This window comes from Myotis brandtii, unplaced genomic scaffold (assembly GCF_000412655.1).
Source record: "Myotis brandtii unplaced genomic scaffold, ASM41265v1 scaffold168, whole genome shotgun sequence".
Classification (NCBI taxonomy): Eukaryota; Metazoa; Chordata; class Mammalia; order Chiroptera; family Vespertilionidae; genus Myotis; species Myotis brandtii.
Genome location: NW_005356173.1, coordinates 4,014,312 through 4,031,842, shown reverse-complemented (window position 1 = coordinate 4,031,842; position 17,531 = coordinate 4,014,312). Strand labels below are relative to the sequence as shown.

General features: G+C 44.3%; 1 protein-coding gene across 1 annotated transcript in view; it reads right to left on the bottom strand.

The window, feature by feature from the left end:
• CNTNAP2 (contactin associated protein-like 2) overlaps positions 1–17,531 on the bottom strand; it is a 1,278,915-nt gene that overhangs the window by 28,977 nt on the left and 1,232,407 nt on the right. The gene's annotated exons all lie outside the window — the stretch shown is intronic.

Sequence of the window (17,531 nt, the reverse complement as noted above, 5' to 3'; positions counted from 1 at the left end):
TGGGCAATCCCTTTCTTCAGAATCCAATCCCCTTAAAATTCTGAGGTTTAGCCTTGGCTTGGTAGCCCAGTTGGTTAGAGTGTTGTCCCCATGTGCCATGGTTACAAGTTCGATCCCTGGTTGAGGCACGTACAGGAATCAACTGATGAGTGCATGAATGGGTGGAACCACAAATCAATCTCTCTCTCTCTCGCTCTTCCTCCCTACCCCGTCTAAAACCAATCAATAAAAATATTTTTAAAATTCTGAGGTTTACAGAATCCCACCTGGAATCTGATGGATATTTGGAAGTTATGACACTTTCCCAACTCAATCTCAAACATACATTTAAGAATCACCACCTCCTATCTGTTTTCACCTATGGTTGAGGCATCAGGACAAATGGCCACTCAGTGGTTGGAAACTGGGAACACCCCCGACTCCATCAGCTGCTTCTCAGACATAGAGAGCTCTTTTCAGCCTGTCCAGCCCTGGAGTAGAGCTCCAGACAAAAGAATCCTGGGCTGGTAGCTCCTGCCGTCTGGTGGGACCTCAGTTCAGTTCAGTTCAGTTCAATTCAATTCAATTCAATTAATCTGATCACAGGTATTGACTGTGAATTCAGTTCATCTGATCACAGCTATTGACTGCAAGTAGTAGTAGCAGGAAGACAGAGACACATATAAAGATTTACCCTAAGCTGTTCACAACCTAGCTGGGAAAACAAGCATACAAACAACTGACTAACACAACTGAATACACGCTGTATAATAACAAGAGTTCATTCACTGAAGCCTTAAACTGTTGCTGGGTGCTTTATGTGAATTAGACATTTAATCCCCAGAACAAGCCTGTGGGGAAGGGAATACCATCATCCCTATGGAATGTCTGAGGAAACTGAGGATCATGGTTAAGATCCCTCGGCTGCTGAGGCCAGGCCGACTGACCCCGAGTCTCTCAATCACTATGATTCTCTGAGCTCAGAAACTGACCACATGTTTTGTAAAATGATCAGAGCCCATGTGAAACCAGGGGAGCAGGTCTGTGTGGGGTCCTGGGGAGCACCAGGAGAGGTCACACTAGAACAAGGGTTGATGTGGTTTTCACCCTCTTAAATTTTTAAACATACTATTGTGTACAGTATTGTTAATTCTGGGCACTCTGCTCAGAACAGATCTCTAGGACTTACTCCTCTTGCATATTTGAAAGTATTGACTCTTTGAGCAACAACTCCCAATTCCCTTCCCCCCAGCCTCTGGTAAACACCATTCTGCTCTGTTTCTATGAATTTGACTAATTTAGTTTCCTGATATTCATGGGATCATGTAGTATTTGTTCTCCTGTGTCTGGCTTATTTACTTAACATAATGTCCTCCAAGTTCATCCATGTTGTAGCAAATGGCAGGATTTCCTTCCTTTTTAAAGGCTGCATAACATTCCACAGCTTAAGCGCACATGCACGTGTGTGTATGTGTGTGTGTGTGTGTGTGTGTGTGTGTGTGTGTGTGTGTGTGTGTGTGTGTGTGTGTGTATACTACATATATTTTTTGTCCATTCACCTGTGGCTGAAAGTTTAGGTGTTTCCATGTTTTTGGTATAGCATTTTGTGAATGATGCTGCAATGAACAAGGGAGTGCAGATGTTCCTTTGAGATCCCGATTTCAATTCTTTTGGGTATATGCTCAGAAGTGGGATTGCTGGGTCATAGCAGTTCTATTTTTAATCTTGGAAAATCCTGTTTCCCACAATGGCTGCGCCGTTCCACATTCCCACTGAATTCCCCGCATCCTCACTGCTTGTTACCAGTCGGAGAACCAGGTTTTGAGGCTGAAAGAGAACTGCAGATTGAGTTTGTTATGAGGTCTGGGACCCATGTGAGTCTGATGGGGTCAGAGCTTAGACCAGACTGGGAAGGGCCTTGAATGTCACGTTAAGATGTGTGCATTTCAGTATGAAACTCAAAGATGTTTCAGCTGCAGAGGGCTGTGATGGGAACTTATTAGAAAGGGAACTGTAGTGGCAGCGTAGCACTTGCTCTGAGCAAGCGATCTCATTAGCCCACAGGACCCCGAGAACTCCCTGGGCTAAGAAGGGACTCCGCTGGGCGGAGGCAGGTTTATGCATGGATGTGGACAGTGCTTGTTTTGTTTGTCACCAGCATCTTCTTGGCCTTATTTAATCTGCAGTGAATCAGTTTTGGTTCTGTTTCCTCTGCCAGTGATTTGGGTGGAGACCTTCAGACTCTGGCTCCATTTCGTACGGTCCCTGACACAGCCCTCTAAACGGTACGTAGGTCAGGCTTCCCAAACACACCGCAGAAAAGGAACAGCTTCAAAGTGGTATGTATCTGAGGGTTCCCTATTTAAGGGGGGGTGCCCACTTCTTAAAGAGCTGTCCTCCCTGTCTCCCCCTGAGAGGACCCCCAGGGAGGATAACAGACAAGGTGGAGAGAGGGGAGCCCAGGAAGGGGGTTCTGATGGTGAATCTGTAACCAGAGGAGCGGTGGGAAGGAGCAGGGTGCCCAGGCCGGTTGGGGCTGTGAGCACTGGTGGGAATGTCAGCTAAGTGAGCAGAGGCTGGGGGCTGGGCTGCTAGAACACTTTTCCATTCTCTTAGGGGCACTTAACTTTGCTCACTATCTTCTTTAGCTTTTGCCATTCTGTGTTTTCTTTTTGTTTTGGGGAAAAAAATCACCATTTTTTCCAGCTGTTGTTCCCTTCCTGAGAGGTGACTGTGTCACAAATAGCAGGGTTCTGATGCCCCGAAGAGCAGAAACAGCATTTCCAAACCTGAAAGCTGGTTGATGTGCCTCTAAAGACCCTGGGCTGAGACCCATCGCCTGGGGTGGGGGCAGCATTGCAATCAAGACTCTTGGTTCTTCTGTCCTGATGGTTCCAACTCTTGGCCATGTGATACTAAGAATATCAAGAGTTTCTTATAAACCACAGTTGGTACACATGTGAGGTACTGGGTTAGCACTTTTGTACATTATTTCATTAAGTCTCCTAACAACTCTCTGAGCTAGACAGGTTTATCCCCATTGCACGAAAGGGGAAACTGAGGCTCAGAGACATTAAGGTTTTGCCAAAGAATAAATGTTTAGCCCTGGCTGGTTTGGCTCAGTGGATAGAACTGTGAACTGAAGGGTCCCAGGTTCGATTCCGGACAAGGGCACATACCCAGGTTGTGGGCTTGATCCCCAGTAGGGGGAGTGCAGGAGGCATCATTGATGTTTCTTTCTCTCTCCTTCTCCCCTCCTCTCTGAAATCAATAAAAATATATTTTAAAAAGAATAAATGTTTATATTTCATATAAAAAAGAAGAAAATGTTTTGTATTATTCTCAAGTTCTGTCTGAAAAAATGGACTGGATTATATTGTTTTCATATTTACTTGAATTTTTGGCATTCGTAGTCAGGGACTCTTCATAGAAATGGCATAGGGAGCCTTTTTTGTTGTTGTTGCTGATCCTCCCCCAGGATGTTTTTTTCATTGATTTTTACAAAGAGAGGAAGGGAGGGAGGGAGGAGAGAGAAAGAGAGGGGGAGAGAGAAGAAGAGGGAGAGACAGAGACCTCGATGTGAGGCAGACACTTGGATTGGCTGTTTACCACACGTGCTCCTGACTGGGGCTGAGGATCAACTTGCAAACCAGGTACGTGTCCTTGACCAGGAATCAAACCCAAGACCCTTTGGTGCCCTGACTGATGCTCTAACCACTTAGCAACACCATCCAGGTCTAGTGAGGCTTAAAAATAATTAATGGCCGTTAGAGACGGCTCTAAGACCATGTTTCATTGGTGACTGAGCCGACAATATGGTGTTCAGAAATGCCATGAACTGAGGTCAGAGTTCGCCAGCATCATTAAAGCACCAGCAAGTTCTGCAAGTGCTTGTCTGGAATAAAGGTCCAAACTTCTAAGAAATCTAACAAATGATCCTGAGGCTATCAATTCAGTGCATTTGAGCTTATTACATGTTAATTATGCTAATTGACTGGGCTGGTCTCATTCTGAAATCAAATATTAAAATATGATTTCTTGTAAGCAATTACTTTCTGCATGGAGATGTCTGGGCCCAGGCGTCACTTGGACAAAACCTGCTCTCAAGGATGCATATTTTAGAGATGTAGTACAATCACTACTGAAATGAAATTCTCAAGCTGTAATTAGTGCTTTAATGTCTGAGAATCATAGTGATGTGGGTTATAGAAAATAGCCCACTTCAAATACTGACATGATTCCTGGTGAAACCTTAAAACGAAATGCTCCTGACAATACTCTAAGGAGCACGCAGCAATTACATTTGCGATGCATTAGCATGCTCTCCACTCGTTCTTATTCAGCTGTTGGATAGCAAGTGACAGGCAGGAGTGCAGGGAAATGTAGAGAGAAAAGGGCACCTGAACTAACGAGAGACTCGGGGAGAATAAAGCCACTGCCCGGCTCCGCCAAGGACAGAACTGGGCTCCAGGTCTGGGACATGGATGAGCACATCCTCAGCAAACATTTAGATGCCGACTCCTCCGAAGACATTTCTCCTTTTCCTTTGAGATTATTTAAATTCATCTGTATGTTCTACCAGGCACATGGTATCTATTCATCAGCTGAATTTAGTTATGTTTTACATTTTTTAGAGTTTTCTATCACTATTCTTTTCTGGGGGGAGGGATGTGAAATTTCATTGTATTCATTCTATGCTTTTCTCTCTTACAGAGGAAGGTGGGACTAAATTATGCAGGTGTCACTTCAATAGCTCGTGACCTTTGACATTCACTAACTCAGTTACAAAGAGGGGATCTGCTGGGAGAAGCAGGATCTTCTTCTCCTCCCACACTCTCTCTGGAAATCTTCTCTAATAATTGATAAAATTGGATTTTTTCAGAAACAGCAATGAAAAGAAATGTCTTCTGGGGTGTTGGGGAGTGGGTGGAGGGATTGAGCAAAAAAGAAAAGAGGGAGGGAGGGGAAGGGAGAGAGAGAGAGAGAGAGAACTCATGGACATGGATGACAGTGTGGTGATGTTGTGTGGGATGGTGGTGGTGGGGAGGGGATGTGTGGAAGTGGAAGAGGGCATAGAGCAGCGGTTCTCAACCTGTGGGTCGCGACCCCTTTGGGGGTCGAACGGCCCTTTCACAGGGGTCGCCTAAGACCATCGGAAAACACATATATAATTACATATTGTTTTTGTGATTAATCACTATGCTTTAATTATGTTCAATTTGTAACAATGAAATTGGGGATCACCACAACATGAGGAACTGTATTAAAGGGTTGTGGCATTAGGAAGGTTGAGAACCACTGGCATAGAGGGAATAAATGGTGATGAAAAAAATAAAATAAGAAAAGATGTTATTTGAAATAAAAAAATGTTGTCATGTGAAGATGCTAGTCTACTACACTATTTTGCAACAACATAAACTATTACATTTTTCTTTGCATAAATTTATTCCAGTCTCTGAACTATTGGGGGATACATACATTGGTTGAAATTGTCATTTTCATCCCTAAAATCTAGTCTGAAAACTGCAGACTTATTATGGTTGCTGGTGAGTATAATTCAGTTGTGCTTACAATACAAAGGGGAAGATATGGTCCCTCGGATGCTTCCAAAACGCCTTTGGCATCATACAGAAACACACATCTGAAGACACATTCTCCATTTTTTCCTGAATGCTCCCAGTGGTCAGTCATAAGACAAAATGCCTGGTGCCCATTTCTGCAGCCTGGGACATGGTGTGACTTTTCAGGGCTAAGAATACAGACTCTGAAAGTAACAAGACCTTTCAGAAAAATGGACTTAGCTGTCAGTCTCCCCACAGAGCTGGGCACTGGGATTACTTTGTTAGAAATGTAGGTCTGGGTTTACCTCTCAGAGTTTTTGTAAATATAAGCTACGTGTCCCAGCTATTTGCTGTTGGAGAACTGGGCACTAATATATGGTTGAGTTTCCCATGAACTTGATGTGAACGGACCTCTTCCTACTGAGTTTTATTCAACTTTTGCATTTGAACTTGAAGCAGCAGAAGTAGAAAATGACCTAAGTCCTATGTACAAAATGACTAAACTGAAATGTAGTACAGAAGAATCATTTCTTTCTCTGGATGCCCTGCTTCTGCTAAAACTTTTTAAATTTATTGGGGTGACTTTTTTTAGACTTTGGAAAGTCCTATTAAATTGTAGTAAATACCACAAGGTGAGTGAGTTTAAGCTTTTAAGTTTTTTCCTTAATTCCTCTCCAAACCATTGAAGAAAATTCCAGCCCAGTCCAGCCCCTGCTATTTCAGCCTGCTCCATGGGGAGCAGAGGAATGGGGGCATCAGGGAAAGGTGCAGAGAGGGTGCTGACCTCATACACAGCAAGGGCAGCATAATGCAGGGCAGGCTAGGAAAAGTGTGTTAACAAATGTTGGCATTTCCAGATAATGTCAATTTGAATGATTCAGCAAAGTAAAAAGTTGTTTCCTTCCTTTGTTCTTGCTTGTACTGTAATTCCTGCCCCAGGAGGCCACTAAAGCTGTTCTACCCAAGAGAAAAAAATTCTTTGAGGACTAAGATTGCATGAGAGGTAAACATGAACGCATCAGGGCCTGGGCGGCTGAAGTTGGGGATGAGCTAAATGGTTTTCCCAGGGCGATGAGACCTGTCAGGCTCACAGGGAGAGGGGACTGCTGCCAGAGAGTGTACTGGGGGTCCCCTCGATTTGCTCTCCATGTTACATAAGTAACATAAGAAAGAATGGGGCTCTTACATACAGAATGGTGTTCAGAAAGCAAAGTGTAAATGCTTTGAGGCTAATCTGGAAACCGGAGCATATCATCACATGAATTTGAACATTACAATTATACCTGCCAGATGCTACAAAGGAATGTGGATGGGTAGGCCTGCGGTATACAAGTGTGTTTCTTCCCACAACCCCCTTCCTCTGCTCTACCTCTAAAACCAACTCATTATTTTCAGATTGGAGGGCAACAGCCTACTAGGTTGGGGGAAGGGACAGAGGCTATCTACATTACAGCAAAGCATTTTATTAAGTTTCTCATGACATTTTTGGGCTCACGATAGTAAGAGTAATATATTAAAGATAGACTTATAATGAGATGAACTGTGGGTGGAATTCAATCAGAGTGAAAATTAGCTTCAGGGGAGAATTTTAGTGGTATGGTTCCAGGCTGACATTTATTTACTAATTTGGATAAGGACAACAGCAGCACATTGACCAGCATGTCATAAGGCATTTAGTAGAAAGGGGTGGTTATACATTTGATGAAAGGGTCATGAGCCAAAGGGACTTTGAGAGGTTGAAATGATAGCCTAGACCCAACTAGAAAAGTTTAGGAGAAATAAATACTGAATTTCTGTAATTGAAAATACCACCCACCTCCTCCCATCCTCCAAATCACCTTCAATATCAAGTTGTGTAGAACACACCTCATAACAGTTTGCACCCTCTTCCCTGTCTTCCCTAAATACTCCAGCCCAGATAGGACTAGGGTATTTTAATTGTAAGCGAGTTAGGAGTTCAGAGTGAGATGTGGTTGAGTCAAGGGAAGGATGGAATCTAAATTCTAACCTCGGAGGTGGTTTCTGAGATTGTCCCTAGAGGTCAGAATGAGCCCAGGCAGGTGTTCAGCTCAGGACAGAGCCTTTGGGACGAGGCATCAATGATAAACCAGGGTGCGTACAGCCGACGGCCACCATGCCTGAAACTATGTCGCCTGACAGAGTCGAAGGAACTGCGAATGTTTACTATCCCGACTTCCAGAAAATCCACATTAACAAAGATCTATTCCCTGTGAATTGTTAAGTACTCCTCCCGATGGCACCAGGGTGAACCTATCCAAAGCACAGAAGAAAAGGAGAGCAAAGCTGATCCCACCACTGCACCTGCATCTGTCTGTAAGTCACCTACACCCAGTGGTTTGTATGGCTTGGATCAGGTTTAGAGGTCTGTGGATTTTCACTTTCCTTTTCATAAAGGACGAGGGACTCTTTGGGCAATACTGTGTGGGGACCTTCATTTTCAGCTTCGACTGTGCTGGCTGCATGCTTATTTTCCCAGCTGGGCACGCTCTCTAGTCCTGTTATTATCTCTACCCTTCTAGCTGCCTGTACATGTCCACCGCACGTCAATCTCCACTTCAGAAGGTGCAAATTACAGTGGCGGCAGCCCTTGGAGAAAATGCAGTTTTGAGAATGAGCTGGTAGTCATTTTCTCGTGGTGTCCTGCTGCGTGCTTTGTTTCAGAGAGTACCGGCGCTTAAAATATTTTATGGGGCAACAGCATTAATCTCTCTTGTAAAATATGTTACTGTGAATCCTAGGCATTGTGGGGAAGTGAATCTGCCTGGAAAAGATGTTTTCCTGGGTAACTGAGGATTTCACTCTCTTGGCATGAGCACATTTCAGTGTTTCCCACTCAATATCCATCTAGAAGGCTTTCTTCAGGAGACCCAACAGGAGGCCACGTTCTGACTTTCACAGGCCCCACTTTTGCCTTCGAGGGCCCTTTCCTCCACAGCAAACAAGCATGATATTTTTGGACTGTGCTGGTGTAAAGATGAAGATGTTAATATATTAATACATTTCTTCTACTGAAATATCCATTCTTTTCCTTCTGGTTTTAAAAGACGTTGACACATGTTCATGGGTCTCTAAATGATTGGGGCCTTAAGGTCTGTGGCTACTGAACCTCATGGATATGTCTGCCCCTGCAGAAGACATGGGGTGACTTTTCTTGATGGCTTGGGGCTTGACTGGGAACATTATTTTATTTTGCCATGGAGACAGCTGCCCAATAGCCCTGGATTTTGCCTTTTTTGAATAGGGTCTGACTCTACCTTTCTTTGCCTCTGTCTTATAAAGGCAGAGTAAAAGCCAGGCCCCTGTACTGGATAACCTGGCCTCCTTCCTGCAAGAGTAACCCGAAATCACAAACCCCTCGGTGTTCTCTCCTTCCTGAAAGTCAGATTGTGCTCCACCAGCATTTGAAAACTTGTGAACAATTTTTTAAAAAAGAGTCATCTTCTTCAGAAGATGACATTCCTTTAGCCACGATGCTATCTACTGTTTGTACAACTTCTTCTCAAAGTTTGGTTTTGGGCAAAATTTCTTGGGGAAAAATGTGCTTTTCATTTTATAGCAAGATTGAGATGAAAGTCTTACATAGATCAACTTTTTCATGGAATCATTCATTCATTCATGGATTTATTAAGTATTGTATGCTAAGTGATGGGAATTCAGTATTGAAAAAGAGTTCCTTCCTGTAAGGATTATAATTTAATCTTATATAATATTGTATATTCTGACAATATGCTTGGCAGTAATATTATTTGTTGTGTGAATTAATGAATGAATACGTGAAAGAGGAAAGGCCTACTTCATTAGAGTGAGCTAAAAACACTACCTTAACAATAAGCAAAACATCATACCTTTCCTTACAGAAAGCCTATTGCTCTAAAATGATATTTCACTAAGAAAATTAAAGCAGGGAAGGGCTAGAGTGAGAGAGAGATGTTATTTCAGACACCACAATCAGGGAAGGCCACTGCTGAGATCACATTTGAGTTCTGAATCAATTTCAGGGGGGCACATACTCATCTAGGGCACAAGCATTCGAGGCCCGAGGAACAGTAACTGCAAAGGTCCGAAGGAAACACCTGCATGTGTGTCCTGGCTTTCCCTTAAAGGTTGAAACTAGGGGCTGGAGTGAGGGTGGGTCCTGCCTGGCCAGGTGGAGATGGATTGACTTTCAAGCTTCCTGTTAGCAGCTCTGCATTCATTTTGGCATGTGAGCATGAAGGGTCCTCCCGGTGAGACAGCCTGCCTGTCTGCTAGATGGGGTGAGGCAGCTCTGTGGCCCCGCAGCCTGCACACAGCCGGAACGCTGGAAGGACAGGTAGGCGATAGAGGCCTGGGACTGGGCACGTTAAGACTGGAGGGAAATGGTGGGGCCATGACCTTTAGTAACCCACAGATGACATTCCCTCAAACCTTAGCACTTTGGCAAACACATAGGTATGAATAGAACACACATAAAGAACGATGTCACATACAAGTCACTCTTGATAGAAAATTGGAATTTCCAGATCTTCCAACAAAAAGATAAAACAGCCCTGGCTTGTGTTTCTCAGTGGTTAGAGTGTCAGTCTCAGGCTCTATTCTAGGTCAAGGGCACGTACCTGGGTTGCAGGTTTGATCACCAGCCCCAGATGGGGTGCATGTGGGAGGCAATCAGTCGATATGTCTCTCTCACATACATGTTTCTCTCTCCCCCGCCCCCTCACTCTCTAAAAAAGTCAATAGAAAAAAATATCCTTGGGTGAGGATGAACAAACAAACAAACAAAAAAGACAAAACACTGTCTTCAAATTTAGCACAGCAAGTGCATCTACATTGAGGCATCCCTGTTTACATTTCAGAAGGGAGGCTTTGTCCCTGTTGCAATGGTAGGGAGAATTCCTCCTTCCACACCAATAGGCTGACACAGGCAAACCACACTAATAATAGAGCTGACATCTTGAGCACGTACTTTATGCCCTGCGCTGAGCGATTTACATGCACTACACTCTTTAATTCTTGTAGCTCCTCTGTGAAATAGGTGCTATTATTATCTTCCTTTTCATTTTACAGAGGAAACAGGCCAGGAGGAGATAAATATCTTAACCCTTTCTTTACCCTGATCTTAACAGCTCTTCCCTAATGCATTCCTCATCATTGAAAGCAGAATATCAGAGAGCTGACGCCTAGACATATATTATAAGGGAGGCCGGTTCTATTTCCAGAAACTGAAACAAAAGTGTACAGCCCTAGTTGTGGTTTCTCAAGGTGCAGTCTGGACACCCTAGCAAGTGGATGAGACATCCCGAAGGTTCCCAGTGTTGGAGGGGGCAGGCCAGTCACCCCCTACCAGCCAATAGCAGTCTCATCTCAGGCATTCAACCCCTAAGTTCTCAAATACTCCCCTCCTCCCAGTTTTCACTTCAGCCTGCCTCTGGTCACGTCTGTGTTCTCATGCCACTTGCTTTCTTCTTCCCATTTCATTATAATCTTGCCCTCTGAGGAATGTTTCTGAAACTCAGAGGGGTCCTCTCGTTCCCCTTCAACGGCTGCCTCTCCTGGAAAGAACATGCTCCTGGAAATGACCAACAAGACCCTCCAGGCTCTGACCCTGCCTGTCTGCCCAGCCTCCAGGTATGCTGGTCCACTCCCACCCTCCCGCGGTCCAGGCACCTTGAACTACCTCTGGACTGAGTCAGGTGCACCCTGTTGGTCTCCCCAGAGAAGTCAGGCATCACAGGACTTGTGACATTTATGTGACCAAAGGTTTTTCTCTCCCACGAGACTGGAAGCTCCTTCTCAAAGAGGAAACTTGTCTTCCTCACATAGCAGGGTGCCTGGGACCTGGGTCCTACATGTTGTGAACGAGATGTGTTTTTCCTATGATACAGCTTCCTGCTTGTCCGATTACTTGTGAATCTTCTACATACAAACATCCACATACTAACTATAAAGCAACTGTTTTGATTCCATATGCATACATTTAATCACACTTCCTACATGTGATACAGTGTTTAGTTAAAATCAGGAATATTTATGAACACTTTCTAGAGAAAGGCCCCGTGCTGGGCAGTGTGACAGAGAGAAATAGGTGCAATCCCCTGCAGGCATCTCACTGTCAAGATTAAACATCAGCCAAGGCCCCGATGCACACTGAGGGCTGAGAGCTAGAGGTCTGGACTGGGGCAAAGAGGATCAAGGGAGGCCCGAGGGAAGTGACACAGAAATGGTCACTGACCCAGGGCACACAATTTGAAAAGGAAGGAGGAGGGAGAGGGAAGGACGGGTATATCCCACAACAAGGAAACCAACAGGGCATGTGTGGGACCTGCAGTGCCTCAAGGGGCGCTGCCAGAAGCTGGGAAGCCATCTGGGGTGGATGTGCAGGGCCTCAAGTTTCTGATCAGTTTGTACTGGATGTATTGGGGCATCTCCGAAGACTCTTTTTAGAATTGTGCTAAAACACATAAAATCTATGAGCATGGGAAAATTTAATCAGAGATGTGTGTGTGTGTGTGTGTGTGTGTGTGTGTGTGTGTGTGTGTGGTCAATTTGAGGGAGACAGACATAGAAAGTGGGGAGTCAGGGGAGACAGAATAACAGCCATCCTGAGTGAGGGGGTGAGGGTCTGATGGGGCAGGATGGCAGAGGGGATGGAGAGAAAGGTGGTGATCTGAAAAGGCTTCATTTATAAATGAACACACCCGTAAAACTCTGCTTTCCACCTGCAATCGTTTGGCACACAGGAAGAAATGTTGATAAATGTTAGGAAAGTTAATCTAATGAAGGATACTGACTGTTTAATAGGCAACAAACAGGCTCTATTGTTTGAATGGCCAAATAGTCACCTCTTGGATCCCACTCATTGGCACATGAGCAGCAGGGAGCCACAGCTTCCCGTGTGTTATTCATTTTGCTGAGGGGACTCTCAGTGAGGGTTACTATCTGAGTTCAGGGCTAAGAAAGCTTGGTCCCTCTGTGTACACATGGTACATTTTTATATGACACAATGCTTTTAACTTCTATCCTTTCTGGCTGATTTTATAAGAGAGAGTGGAAAAGTCATGTGTCAAGTAAAATGGTAAAAAGTGCACATTGAGGGAAATCAATGCTGTGTTTTAAACGGGAAAAATTTTTTTTTAAAGCTAAAGTGTGTATACTGACAAAATGCCAATGTTGTTATAAGCTGTGTGTGCACGTAGCCACATATGCACATAACTACCCCTTCAAAATGAAATAAGAGTGGTAGGTATTAATAGTTCCAATTGATAGATGAGGAAACCAAGGCTTAGTTCTGTTAAGTAACTTATCGATGACTGAGCCAGGGTTACTGATGCCCATCCCTGATTCTCAGAAACCGAAGTTCCCATAGCAACAGAAACGGATGCTCACTCATGTCTGTTGTGGCACATGGCGTGGCTCTCCTTAGTGGTACAGACAGTCCTTTGCTGGGTTCTGTTCCCTCTCACTGTACAGTCTATCACTTGGCTTTCAAACTATGTAAAATGTTTCTGGAGAAAAAGTAACCTGGCTCCAGATAAGTCCATGCTGATTATGGCACAAGGGAGCACCAAATGGTGGTCAGTGTTCACACGTGGGAACTATGTCCAGGCTTATTCCTTATCCTACCTCCTCATTTAGAATCCCTGAATAACGGGGCACTTTGTAAACAGAAACAGACAACAGGCTGGCTTCTCAGTACTGGAAGAGTCCTGGGTGGGCCCAGATGCAATCACAGTTACTACACAAAGTCAACGTGGCAAACTATTAGCACTTAGAATAGGAGAGAGAAAAAGCCGCCAATTGAAATAAAGTTGTAATTGCCTCTGATTGTTATTAACACGGAAGGACTATTGGAGGATCAGGGCAATGAGTGTCCTCAAAGAGCAGCTGGGCTGGTGACTAAGGAAAGTGGGTTTTCTTTATTCTTTCTTTCTAAGTCAGGGTCCTCGTTATTAATCCTCAGGAGAACAATTACACTTGCTAAACTTCTCTCCTTCAGTACGTGCAGAGGTGCTGACTACTTTAAACACACCTCATTTAAGGCCCAGCTTTCTTCTGATTTTGAGGTTTTGCTTGTTTTGTCAGTAATGACACCCCTTTCCTCCACCTCAAGGGGGGTCCGAGCCCCTCGTGGTGGCTGGGGCACCGCAGAGTCCAGGCTGGGAGCTTGCCTACGTGTATCCACAGGCAGTCCAAGCGGAGAATGTGAATTTCTCACCCTCCAGGGGCGCTGGTGATTCTGGGGGCATCAGGGAGAATGGGAGCCCAAGGACATAGGAAAAAGTTGGCCTTTGATCAGAACTTGTGTTTCTGACTTTGGAGAGGTGGTCAAGGGCAGTTCTCCCAGGGAAGGGAGGCGTCTTCGGAAACCTCTCACCTGCCCTGTCCTAGAGTCAAATCCAGGCTTTGGGACTGGGAGCCCGGGGCTGGGTGTGGAGGAAGGTGCAGTTAGTCTCCGGAAGTTCTGGGAGGCTCTGCTTCCACACTCAGCGCCCTGGATGGGACCAGCACTCTAGGGGCCGCCCAAATTAATTCGCCAAGGCCGCTTCGGGAATGCGTCTAAATCCCCACAGTTGGCATGTCAACGAATTTTCTAAGGAAGCAGTTCAAAGAACTAAAGATTGGCTTGGTTATCAAAAGGAACCAGAAAAATGTGACAGAAAAGTAATACGTGGAACTAAGATTTGCTTCAAAATATTGGAGGCTACTATTTGGTTGACAGACTTCAAACCATATTTTTTTCAGTTTATCAAAGCATGTAATAGACCCCTTGACTACTCCTGGACACCCACTAAGGCTTGCAAAATTGAGTTTTTATTTCCAGGGCTTATCTGAGTTTTCAAGTTGTACAAGCCAGCTATGTGCTGCCCAAGTTGGTTATTTTGAGATGTGCATTTGTTTTATCTCAACATAACATAAATCTAGGGCTAAAAGTTACTTTCCTGGCTAAACTTTAGTTCTAATACAGGAAACTTTTGACAATAGCTGTGCTTACTCTGCTCGTACTCAAAATAAAATCCTTGGAAATAAAAATACCAGAAGTTGGAGACAGAATCAAATATATTAAGGGAATATAAAATTATTTTTGGTTTGCCTTTTACTTTTTGAATCAAGCTTACTCATATCTAACTGGTATACAATAAGTGCACCTATTTTAAGTGTATGGGCAGTTTTGATGGATTTTGCCAAATAGATACAGCAATGTAACTACATACAGCAATGTTCCAATCAAGACACTGGAACATTGCCCTGGCTGGTGTGTCCAGTGGTTTGAGCACTGGCCCACGCACTGAAGGAACATGGGTTCGATTTCCTGTCAAGGACACGTGCTGGGTTGCAGGTTCAATCCTGGCCTGTGTGGGGGAGGCAACCAATTGATGTGTCTCTCTCACATCAATGTTTCTCTCTCTCTCCTCTCCTCCCTCCCCCCTCCCATTGGAACATTTAAGTTGGAAGTTTGTACAAGTTCCTGTTTTGCTTTTGGATACTTGTGTGTTTTCGTGAAATTCATCTCTGAAAAATTACTTAAAGTAACTTTCACCATGGTGGAAAACTTTTAAGAATAATTTTATTTGAGAGTCTAATAGTCCTGCCATTTGTGTAAGAAAATTTATAGAACAATACAGTCTTGTGCTTAAAAGCTTATCAGATGATGCTGATTCATAGAGAGTTTTTGCCACTGTAAGGTTTTCTTTTCTTTTTTTTTTTAAGCTTCCTTCAGAGACAAAAGGGAGTGTTTTACAGATGATGCTGCTGGCCTTAATTTCCAGGGTCTGAGGGGTATAAATCATTCCAGAATCCAAAGTTTTGCATAACCAAATATGAATCCGTGACTATACAAAAGTGTATTTGTGGTATCTTGCATTTTGGCTCCTCTCTTGCATTTTGTTTCTTCCCATCTCCCACCCACGGCATTCTCTGAGCAGATCGCTTCAGGGGGCATTCGCAGGGGAACCTCGAATTACATAAAGGACCTGAAAATGGTCCCCTGAACAATAGCTGGGTGCCTGCCCTGCTGACCTTGGGGTCTTGGAGCAGGTGCTCAGGGCTCTCCCTGGAGACCTTTATTAGCATTTGCTTCCACAATTAGCAGTACTGTTTTTGGACCACATTTCAGCAAAGTTGAGTTATAATCCCTCGAGATAACTTTGTTTACCCTTGGAATTCGGCCAGTCCTGCTCTAAGGGTAACTGATCAATGGCCTGAGATATGGGGCTTTGGAGAAAGGTAAAGAAGGGAGCCTATTCAAAGGGAGATGTAGGTGAGGAGGCCAAAACCTTAACTAGTCGTGTGAGATTCAGGAAAAAGCCTAAGATCAAGGGTGCCACTCACACATGCTGCCTCCCATAGACCAGTATCCGGCACGCGTGGGGAACTCAGTATTTAGGGAATAAATGAACAGGGTAGCCACAGATTTCTAGTTTTTGTTACTTTTTTTTCCCAATTCTTGGATCTATAAAAGGGCTGGGGACATCTCGATCAGAGTTCAGAGGTGAAAGGACTCTTCCGGAATTACCAGGCGAATCAGCTGAAGAATGAGGATGGGAATTTACAGCATGTGCTGCTCGCAGGGAGGTTTTATAGGACAGCTTGCTTCCTAAGGCCAGTTTACTAACAACGAAGAACATGCTACTGGGACGAGCGCTCCAGCAAGAGATGGACCTGCCCTGCTGCCCACTGTGCCTCTAATAGTTCATGACATCACTAGGAAATGTTGCTTCTGAAAATAGGACAACCTCTGAAAAGAATTTAGCTGAAGTGCATTTGTGGTTACAAACACCTACTGTCAGAGACAGTGTATCGATTCCAAAAGAATAGAGGACTGGTTGAAAGGAACCACAAATTGACTGACTAGCTGGATGGATATTACCCACTGTCTACTAAATACAGCCTCAAAACATCAATGCCTCGATATCAAGGAGCTAATACTCACTTATCCCTTTTTATGCAAATCTCATAATTATGCAAGAAGGAGAAGTAAGGGCAGTCGTTTTTTCTGAGATTAGAGAGCTGAATCGAAGTCCAAGACCTGCCATGAATGGCTCTGTGGCCTTAGAAAAGAAAGTACCTTAATCTTTTGGAGCCTCAGTGTCAACACACAAATTAAGAATTTGGGCTTTTCTCCCACTTTCCCTGAATCAAATCCATCAGCAGGCAGTGTCTTCTGTACCTTCAAAGTACACAGGGAAACTGCCCATTTTTGTCCATCTCCATGAATTATCATTTAGTTCAAGCCACCATATCTTCCAACTGGAATTAAAAAGAAACTATGGAATTTCTGTTTGAAAACTAAAGAAGTGTTGAAAAGAGAAAGAGAAACTGCCTTAGAAAAACATATCCACGTTGCATTTTTCAGTCGTTCTTTCCATTTTTTTCCGAGAGGTCAGGTTGTACTCAGGTCATTTAGGGAAGGCTTGGGCACACCCACCACTGTAAAAGGTGAAGGAATCCATGTACAGATGCCCAGTGGAGAATAACAGCAGAGTTCAGAGGTCTCTCAAAGAGCAAAGGTGTCAAACTCCATCCCACAGAGAGGGCAGGGTGAAGGAGAAGGGGAAATAGCCCAAGGGGATGGGAAGAGTCAGGGACTGAACAAGAACACACACCTCCAAGCCCAGTAGAGTCAAGCACTTTCATACAGAGGAAGCCAACTATGCACAGCGTTATTTTCCCAGATGTCAGACCAGGTAGAAAAAGAATCAGTGGGAATGGAACGAAGACACTGAAGTGAGAACGAACGGGTAATGTTAGAGTTAGTTAACAAAGACCAGTTGGCCAAGCTCTTACAGCTTCCCTCTTGGGTCCCATGGTTGCCTAGCTTCTCTTTAAATACCTGTAGTGACAGCTGGCTTGATACTAGGATACAGGCTGTGGGCTGGTCATCCCCTTTCCCTGAATGAAAACTTGCCCCCAGAACCCAGCAGTTCTAACCTAGCCCTCAACACACACAAGCTCTCCATCCCCATGTGAGCACCCCTCAGGGAGTTAAAGACA